Below are 10,477 nucleotides of genomic sequence, written 5' to 3'. Positions count from 1 at the left end.
ACTCCTGGATGAGTACATGGGACTTAATAGGATGGAGGGTTATAGGTAGGCCTAGACGGTAGGGATATGTTCGGCACAACTTGTGGGGCCGAAGGGCCAGTTTTGTGCTGTAGTTTTTCTATGTTTCTATGTACCAACCAACTTAAGAACAGCTTCTTCCCTGCTGCCATCAGACTTTTGAATGGTTCTGTCACACGTTAAGCTGGTCTTTCTCTTCACCCTATCGGTAACTGCAACACCATATCCTCACCCTCTCCTTTCCTTCTCCCCTGTGTAGTCCATGAACGGTATGTTTTGTCTGCAACAGCTCATAAGAAATAATACTTTTCACTGTATCCCAATACTTGTGACAGTAATAATAAATCAATCAAATCAATCTATTAGCAATAGTCCTCAGGTAAATCCCAAGGGCAGAGATTCGAGCTTGCCACAGCAGAGCTTCCCAACTGTGGATCCGACGACCACCCCCAGTTGTATTTGGAATGGCAAACTCTGGGACAGCATTGGCTGCCATGGAGTGCAGACTGATTTCTGACAGCTGACCCTTTTAAATGTTTGTGTTTGTTTCTGTTGGTGCGAGTGGCCTAATAAACTACTCTTATTTGCAGCAACGACCAGGCCTCAAAGCCTATGAATGGCGAGGTGTTTGGTTCTCTTTGGAGAAACTGCCTTTTCATTCCCTCCCCTGTCCCCAATGCTCAACTCATGTTCTGGTCAAGAAATAAAGCCTCCATCTCAGTCCTGCTCAACAACTGAAGCCTTTCCCCAAAACCTCCCCACTCAACTTCCATAACCAGCCAAACTTTCAATCTGGGGTCACACAAAGTCTGGAGGGGGGTTGGGGGAGGGGGGTAGGATTGCAAAGCACTTGGCTACAATGTCAACCAACCATGACATCCGTAGAGTTGCGAGAGCACTCCTCCTCTGGGTTTCTTGGGAGCCCGTGAACCAGTACAATTTGCGGGTGCATGGAATTGCTGCATGCACTAGCCTCCACCCCAGGTCCCCGATGTACTGGGGGAGGATCCCTCCATCCATAGAGGGACCTTCACTGGGGACCTCCGCCGCCGCAAGGCAACAAGGCAAGCAGTAACACAGAGACTGTCTATGAGTTTAAGTTTATTTATTAGTGTCACAAGTAGGCTTACACTGCAATGAAGTTACTGTGAAAATCCCCTAGTCGCCACACTCTGGCGCCTGTTCGGGTACACTGTGGGAAAATTTAGCCAATGCACTCCAACCAGCACGTCTTTTGGACTATGGGAGGAAACTGGAGCACTTGAAGGAAACCCTCACAGACACAGGAAGAACGTGCAGACTCCGCACAGACAGTGACCCAAGCCAGGAATTGAACCCGGGTCCCTGTCGCTGTGAGGCAGCAGTGCTAACCACTGTGCCACCGCGCCGTCCATTGATTGCAGTGATGTTAACCAGAACTGTGGGGGAGAATTTAATCGAATGTGGCAGCGAATTGAAGCGAAAGGGAAAAGCATACCTTATGCAATTGGAATCTAAAGGAAACTTTGGGTCATTCGTTGTAAAAAAGGCAGAAGAGTTGAAAGAGGTTAAGCTGACTAACACCTGAAAAGTCAATTTGCAAAGCCCATTTGCTCATAAATCATCCATTCTATAATCCTTCCCACATGGAGTTGTTTCTTTTGCCTTTAGTAAAGTGCGAGCAACGTATCGTGCAGCTGTGAAAGGGAAACTTTGTTATGTTAATAGAAAGATCGTGTGACAGTAGGACAAAACTGATAAAATCACACACTACTTCAAACCACAATTCCATCCTGTCCCAAAGATGTGATGTTATCAGCTTTTGATAATATCTAATACCACAAGTTGAGTTGTTATACAATTAGTCGAGTGCAGATAAACAGTAAAATGTATGACCTGATCTAGATTTGTGATAGCAAACTGTTCTGTGTGAAATATTATCTCAGAAAAAGTCCCATATAGCCGAGGTGTCTAACATCAACCCTTACATCAAAACTGGTTCAGAATGTAGCCAGGAAAATGAAAGAAATGTGGAACTATGTACCCAGTTACACTGTCATCTTCATGCCAGTGAAATGTTCTACATAAAAAGAAAGCTCGGGACTTGCATTTACATAGCACCTTTCACAAGCTCAAGCATCCTAATGTCTTTTTGTAACAACTTCAATCAGGGGGACTTGTTAGCATATGAACTCCCTGATTAAGGGCCAAATTGATGGGCCAATCAGGGCCAATCTTGTTTTGTACCTAACTTAGGGGCGGCACTGTAGCACAGTGGTTAGCACTGCTGCTTCGCAGCGCCAGGGACCTGGGTTCGCTTCCCAGCTTGGGTCACTGTCTGTGTGGAGTTTGCACATTCTCCTCGTGTCTGCGTGGGTTTCCCCCGGGTGCTCCGGTTTCCTCCCACAGTCCAAAGATGTGCGGGTTAGGTTGATTGGCCATGCTAAAATTGCCCTTAGTGTCCTGAGATGCGTAGGTTAGAGGGATTGGCGGGTAAATATTTAAGGATATGGGGGTAGGGCCTGGGTGGGATTGTGGTTGGTGCAGACCCGATGGGCCAGATGGCCTCTTTCTGCACTGTAGGGTTTCTATGATTTCTATGAACCAGGAGTGTCAGTTCCTCTGGAACTCTAAGTGTAGACTGCAAACTGAAATCACTCTGTATGCTGTTGTCAGACTTGTAAATGAAGGGATTTTGGTGAAGGGACTTCTGCCTCTGAGGACTTATTACACCTTTCAAGCTAATGAAGTACTTTTTGAAGCATACTGACTGTCGTACTGTCAGAAATACAGTGGCCAGTTTGCACACAAGGTTCCAAAAATGGCAGTGAAATGAATAGCCAGATAGTCTGTATTTTTGGCATTGGCTGAGGTATAAATATGATGTGGAGATGCCGGCGTTGGACTGGGGTAAACACCGTAAGAAGTCTAACAATACCAGGTTAAAGTCCAACAGGTTTATTTGGTAGCAAATGCCACTAGCTTTCGGAGCGCGCTGCTCCTTCGTCCGGTGGAGTGGGAGACGTGCTCACAAACAGGGCATACAGAGACACAAACTCAATTTACAGAATAATAATTGGAATGCTAATCAAGCTAATCAATGCTAATACAGCTACTCAAGGCTTAAAGGTACAGACGATGTGAGTGGAGAGAGCGTTAAGCACAGGTTAAAGAGATGTGTATTGTCTCCAGACAGGACAGCTAGTGAGATTTTGCAAGTCCAGGCAAGTTGTTATGGTTACAGATAGTGTGACATGAACCCAAGATCCCGGTTGAGGCCGTCCTCATGTGTGTGGAACTTGGCTCAGAACTGTAGTTAGAAATATGATTGATTCTGAGCAAGTGAAGGGGGAGGTGGAAAAATACCAAAAGGGAAGGTCTGTGATAGAATTTCGGTGTGCGTGTGTGTAAGTGTGCACGTGCGTGTCAGTTGGAGAGAGTTGAGGCAGGGTGTGGCGGGGTGAGGAGTGATTAAATGACGAAAACGTTGGTGATGCAAGGCAACAGGGAGTGAGATCATAGAATCCTACAGGGCAGAAAGAGGCCATTTGGCCCATCGAATCTGCATTGACCACAATCCCTCCCTATCCCCATAAGCCTATGCATTTACCGTAGCTCATCCCCCTGACACTAAAGGGCAATTTAGCATGGCCAATCCACCTAACCCACGCATCTTTGGACACTAAGGGGCAATTTAGCATGGCCAATCCACCTAACCTGCACATCTTTGGACTGTGGGAGGAAACCGGAGCACCCGGAGGAAACCCATGCAGACACAGGGAGAACGTGTTGCCTCCACACAGACAATGACCCAAGCCGGGAATCGAACCGGGTTCGCTGGTGCTGTGAGGCAGCAGTGCTAACCACTGTGCCACCGTGCCACCTACGTGCTAAAGGGACAAGTAGATAAACAAAAGATCTGTCTAGATGAGGAGTGATGAACATCTGCCATCCAAAGGCTAAAATAAGAGAAAAATTGAGAGGAAAACTGAAATTGGCAAAGAGAAAGGATGCAAAATGGGGTTATGATCTGACTCACTGTTGAGTCCAACAAGTTCAGATCATAACCCCATTTTGCATCCCACCGAGCGGCGGGCATCAGTAGGGAGATTGGCGCATATGCACTGCCCCCCGCCCCCCCCATCACCGGCCTTCCAATCGTCAGCTTCCTGACCCCCTCCACCCCCACAATGGCCAGCCCCTATCGCCGCTCCCCCATGACCAGCCCTGCCCCCCCACTCCCCATGGCCAGTCCCGATCTCCACTCCCCCATGACCAGCCCTGCCCCCCCACTCCCCATGGCCAGTCCCGATCGCCACTCCCCCATGACCAGCCCTGCCTCCCCACTCCCCATGGCCAGTCCCGATTGCCCCTCCCCCATGACCAGCCCTGCCCCCCCACTCCCCATGGCCAGCCCCAATCGCCTTCTCCCTCCCTCCCCCCCCCCCCAAATCACTGTGCACCAGCACCACCACCAATTGACCTGCCTCCAGTCTGGCCTTGCCCCTTGCAGGCCCTGCCCCTTTGGCACAGGCCGGTGGGCAGTGCCAGGGTGTTCAGTGGGCAGTGCCAGGGTGCCAGGCTGGCAGTGTGAGGCTGGCATTGCCCAAGGGGCACACTTGCCCCGATATTAAAATTTGAATGTAAATATTGTAATCAGCCTTGTGCAGTTTCCCAGCGCGAGGCTGGTGATGCCATTAGAAAATGGCCTGAGAAAGTCGCGATCAGCTGTCGCGAATCCCGCCACAGCTCTCCAGCTGCTCAAGTAGCACAACAGGCAGTGAAAATGGCGCCCCAGATGTATTTCTCTTTCCTTCTTATTCTGATTATGAGTAACTCCTTCTAAGACCAAAATGAATCTTAGCTCCTAAGATGCTCTCTAGGATTTTCGAACCTAATCTTCCTCAGAAACTTTGGAATCTGGGTGAGTGAGTAATGACATGTGTACTTGACACCGAAATAAGGACTGGATGATCAAATATCATCGGCGCAATATATTTAATTTCTGTATTCGCAACCTGATCCAAATACCTTAAGTAAACAACTTGATTGTTATTGTGTTGTATGATTTGTCGCAGTTCACAGAAATTCTGTATTCTCTGTGCGGTCAAAGTCACGTCGAGGGCAATTGAATCATGAATGCATTCTTTTGATTTTGGACACTGTGTGGTGACTTATTATTGGCAATGGGTGACATGGCTGGGAGCCTTTAGTTTATGCTTAAAGAAGCAAATCATTCCCCATGTTAAATTGTTTTCAGTGTTTGGGCAGTGGAACAAAGAATAAAGAAAATTACAGCACAGGAACATGTCCTTCGGCCCTCCAAGCCTGCACCGACCATGCTGCCCGACTGAATTAAAACCCCCTACCCTTCCGGGGACCATATCCCTCCATTCCCATGCTATTCATCTATTTGTCAAGACGCCCCTTAAAAGTCACTATTGTATCTGCTCCCACTCCCTCCCCGGCAGCGAGTTTCAGGCACCCATCACCCTCTGTGTAAAAAACTTGCCTCGTACATCTCCTTTAAACCTTGCCCCTCACACCTTAAACCTATGCCCTCTAGTAATCGGCTCTCCCACCCCTGGGACAAAGCTTCTGACTATCCACTCTATCCATGCCCCTCATAATCTTGTAGACTTCTATCAGTTCGCCCCTCATCCTTCGTCATTCCAGTGAGAACAAACCAAGTTTCTCCAACCTCTCTTCATAGCTAATGCCCTCCATACCAGGCAACATCCTGGTAAATCTTTTCTGTAGCCTCTCCAAAGCCTCCACATCCTTCTGGTAGTGTGGCAACCAGAATTGAACACTATGTTCCAAATGCGGCCTAACTAAGGTCTAATTAAGTACTGATGAGACCTTATTTATTGCCCATCTGTGGTGCCCTGAGAAAGTGATAGAGCTTCTTCTTGAACAGACTTGCCCAGGCATGACCCCCTCTGCCCCGAGCACTGCACTCACCTGAGCTTCCCTGGGTTGTCTGTTCGCCAGCTGCATGTCTTGGGAGATCAGTCGGGCTTCACACATTCTGCCACAGAGTCGTAGAAAGTCAAACCGCGCAGAAAAGGCCCTTCGGCCCATCCAGTCTGCACTGATAATAATTATCACCAATGGTGCGTTAATCCCATTTTCCTGCACTCGGGTCCTTGTCAAAAGCTTTGCTAAAATTCATATAAACTACATCGACTGAACTTCCCTCATCCACACACTTGATCACATTTTCGAAAAGTTCTCAACAAATTTGTTAGGCATGACCTGCCTCTGACAAAGCCAATGTGACTATCCCGAATTAACCCATGCCTTTCCAAGTGGATATTCATTTTCTCCTTCTGAATTTTCTCCAATAGTTTCCCTACCACTGGCATGAGACTCACCGGTCTGTAATTCCCTAGTTCATCTCTGCCAGCCTTCATGCTGTGGAGATGCTGGCGTTGGACTGGGGTAAGCAACAGTAAGATGTCTCACAATACCAAGTTAAAGTCCAACAGGTTTATTTGGCAGCACTCGCTCACCTGATGAAGGAGCGAGACTCCAAAAGCTCGTGCTGCCATATAAACCTGTTGGACTTTAACCTGGTGTTGTGAGACTTCTTACGGAATCTTCATGCTGCCTTGGAAGGATTATTTGACGGGGGGTATGATTCCAACTAATAATGATGTCGTCATTTATTATAATGATCTTCCCAACGTTTAATGTCGAGAAACGCAATCCATCACTGACAGAGGGAGGGGACAATCGTGTCACGTTTGCACTGATGCAAAACACAACTTTACCATTCTTGTGATGTTTTCTGCTCCCCTAGCCGACTCCGCCCAACATGGCTGGGAGCGGAAAATCCCAGCCAGTGAGTTGAATTTCCCAACTTGGCATGGTTGCCATCTTAGACGGATTCAAACTTCCTCCTGACCTTGGCACTGGCGATCCATTATACCCAGTGAACCATCGAGGTTTCTCCTGTCACATATCTGAACAGATTAAAGCAATAAATCATAGAAGAATGGCTGAAACCAATTAAGTCAATCCCTACAGTGCTGAAGGAGGCCATCAAACTTGCTCCCAGGCCCCATAACCCCACATATTTACCCTGCTAATCCCCCTGACTCTTAAGGGGAGGCAATGGCCTAGTGGTATTATTGCTAGACTATTAATCCAGAAACTCAGCTGATGTTTTGGGGACCCAGGTTTGAATCCCGCCACGGCCGATGGTGGAAACCAATGACCATGAAACCATTGTCAATTGTCGGAAAAACCCATCTGGTTCACTAATGTCCTTTAGGGAAGGAAATCTGCCGTCCTTACCTGGTCTGGCCTACATGTGACTTCAGAGCCACAGCAATGTGGTTGACTATCAACTGCCCTCAGGCAACTAGGGAAGGGCAATAAATGCTGTGATGTGGAGATAGTGGCGTTGGACTGGGGTAAACACAGTAAGAAGTCTCACAACACCAGATTACAGTCCAACAAATGCTGGCCAGCCAGCGATGCCCATGTCCCACAAATGAATAAAAAAAACTAAATGGCAAGTTAGCATGGCCAATCAACCTAACCCGCACATCTATGGCACATCTTCACACTAAATATCCTAACTGAGGTTATTCTGGCAAGTGACCTATCCAAATTGTATCCTGTGGACCACATACATTCACCAATTCCAGGCAACGCTATTCCATTTGGATTTATGTTTCTCACTCTTTGATTAACCCTATTACATTTCATGGGTCTGAGGATTTGTAATGACCATGTTTGCATTGTTGCATTGGAAGAAGAACCTTACTCCAGTTTTCAATATATCATAGAAATCATAGAAACCCTACAGTACAGAAAGAGGCCATTCGGCCCATCGAGTCTGCACCGACCACAATCCCACCCAGGCCCTACGCCCATATCCCTACATATTTTACCCGCTAATCCCTCAAATCTACGCATCCCAGGACACTAAGGGGCAATTTTAGCATGGCAAATCAACCTAACCCGCACATCTTTGGACTGTGGGAGGAAACCGGAGCACCCGGAGGAAACCCACGCAGACACGAGGAGAATGTGCAAACTCCACATAGACAGTGACCCGAGCCGGGATTCGAACCCAGGTCCCTGGAGTTGTGAAGCAGCAGTGCTAACCACTGTGCCACCGTGCCGCCCCATGTAAGTTAATGACAAAATTGATTTGACCTTTAGAAATAACCATGCAGTTCCATGCATGTGCCTAAGTAGCTAATCAAGTCAAAACATTTAGACAATCTTATGCATATATACCTTTCAGTTATTTCATAGAATCATAGAAACCCTACAGTGCAGGTGGAGGCCATTCAGCCCATCGAGGCTGCACCAACAAAAATCCCACCCAGGCCCTACCCCATTTACCATGCAACTCCCCCTGACACTAAGGGGCAATTTAGCATGGCCAATGTACCTAACCTGCACATCTTTGGACTGTGGGAGAAAACCGGAGCACCCGGAGAAATGGGGAGAACGTGCAAATTCCACATGGACAGTCACCCCAGGTTGGAATTGAACCCGAGTCTCTGACGCTGTGAGGCAGCAGTGCTAACCACTATCCACCATGCCACCCACTTTCTTCCTATCTTTCTCTTAGAAGTCTCACAACATCAGGATAAAGTCCAACAGGTTTATTTGGAATCGCGAGCTTTCGGAGCGCTGCTCCTTCATCAGGTGAGTGGAGAGGTAGGTTCACAAATACGGCATATTTCGGTAAAGACACAATTGCAAGGTAATGGTTGGAATGTGAGTCTTTATAGGTAATCAAGTCTTTACAGGTACAGAGTGTGAGTGGAGCGAGAAACCTGTTGAACTTTAACCTGGTGTTGTAAGAAGTCTCACAACACCAGGTTAAAGTCCAACAGGTTTATTTGGTAGCACGAGCTTTCGGAGCGCCACTCCTTCATCACTCACCTGATGAAGGGGTAGCGCTCCGAAAGTTCGTGCTACCAAATAAACCTGTTGGACTTTAACCTGGTGTTGTGAGACTTCTTACTGTGCCCACCCCAGTCCAACGCCGGCAACTCCACATCATAACCTGGTGATGTGAGACTTCTTACTGTGCATACCCCAGTCCAACGCCACATCATATCTCTCTCTTCATAGTTTGGTAGGAAGTTACTCCAAAACTTTAGCCATCTTAATAACCAACGGTTAATTCCTGTTAAAAGTTTTCAGTTTGAAGTTTCACGGTCAGTTTTTAAATAGTGTAATAAAATTAGGCAGAGAAATTTGAAGACAAGGTAAATTCTTCCAAAACTTTATTGAAAAATACCATATTTATTGAAAAGGTATACCCGATTACTCACCACTAATCTTCCCCAAACTTAGTAAATACTGAAGTGCCAACGGTAAATTTGAGATGACCGTGATGAGTTGTTTAAAGCAACTTCTAGGCTAAAGGGACTGCCTGTGGCAGTTGTAGATCCAGTTTAATTGGATTGCCATAAATTATAGGCCCTCTTTTGGTCGCAAGGGGTAACTGCCAACTTGATGCCACATTTACCCAAAACGTACTTCAATGATGTTCAACTATTTGAATTCGGAAAAGTCTTTACATATTTTGGAAATACCCATTTTGGTGAAGGCAAATGCAAGTTTTAATTGTTATAAGTGCTCACTTAAACCTCATGTACTGTGATTTCTCCGCCTGGGCTGTATGCCTAACATTGACTATGAATACACTAGTATTGAAATTGCGCTGAGGCACCTCAGAGAGAAACGCGCTCTGTGGAGTCAAATCGAGTTCTATGGCACTTTCTGTAAATTTCAGGTTGAAATATTTTGTAATCCTAGAATCCTGCAGTGCAGGAGGAGGCCATTCGGCCCATCGAGTCTGCACCGACCACAATCCCACCCAGGCTCTATTCCCATAACCCCATGCATTTACTCTAGTCTGACCCCCTGACACTATGGGGCAATATAGCATGGCCAATCCACCTAACCCACACATCTTGGAACGGTAAGGGGTAATGTAGCATGGCCAATCCACCTAACCTGCACATCTTTGGACTGTGGGAAGAAACCGGAGCACCCGGAGGAAACCCACGCAGACACGGGGAGAACGTGCAAACTCCACACAAACAGTGACCCAAGCGAGGAATCGAACCCAGATCCCTGGCGCTGTGAGACAACAGTGCTAACCACTGTGCCGCCCTATTTGTAATGTGCTTTACAAATTTAATGAATAAATTTGTGGAAAAGTAATATTTTTGATTATGCTGATTTTTGGAAGACTACACATGTGCATTGATGCTCATTCATTTGTTCAAAAGCTTGGGTGTAACTTCATCTTAGCAAAACCAGTGCAATGTTCCGCACTTGCTTGATGGGGTTTTCCCATTGCGGCCCTTGTGGAAACTCCAGGTCCACTTCTGAAGGAACGCATGCCTCAGAGTTGCAGCTTAAGAATGCACCTACAATTGGTTCAACTAGTTGGCAACTGTTAATGAGAATGGAGTTCAATGAACTTAAAGTTCTG

This window comes from Mustelus asterias, chromosome 29 (genome assembly GCF_964213995.1).
Source record: "Mustelus asterias chromosome 29, sMusAst1.hap1.1, whole genome shotgun sequence".
Taxonomy (NCBI): Eukaryota; Metazoa; Chordata; class Chondrichthyes; order Carcharhiniformes; family Triakidae; genus Mustelus; species Mustelus asterias.
The sequence above is the reverse complement of the archived record's forward strand: the minus strand, read 5'-3'. Positions refer to the sequence as shown.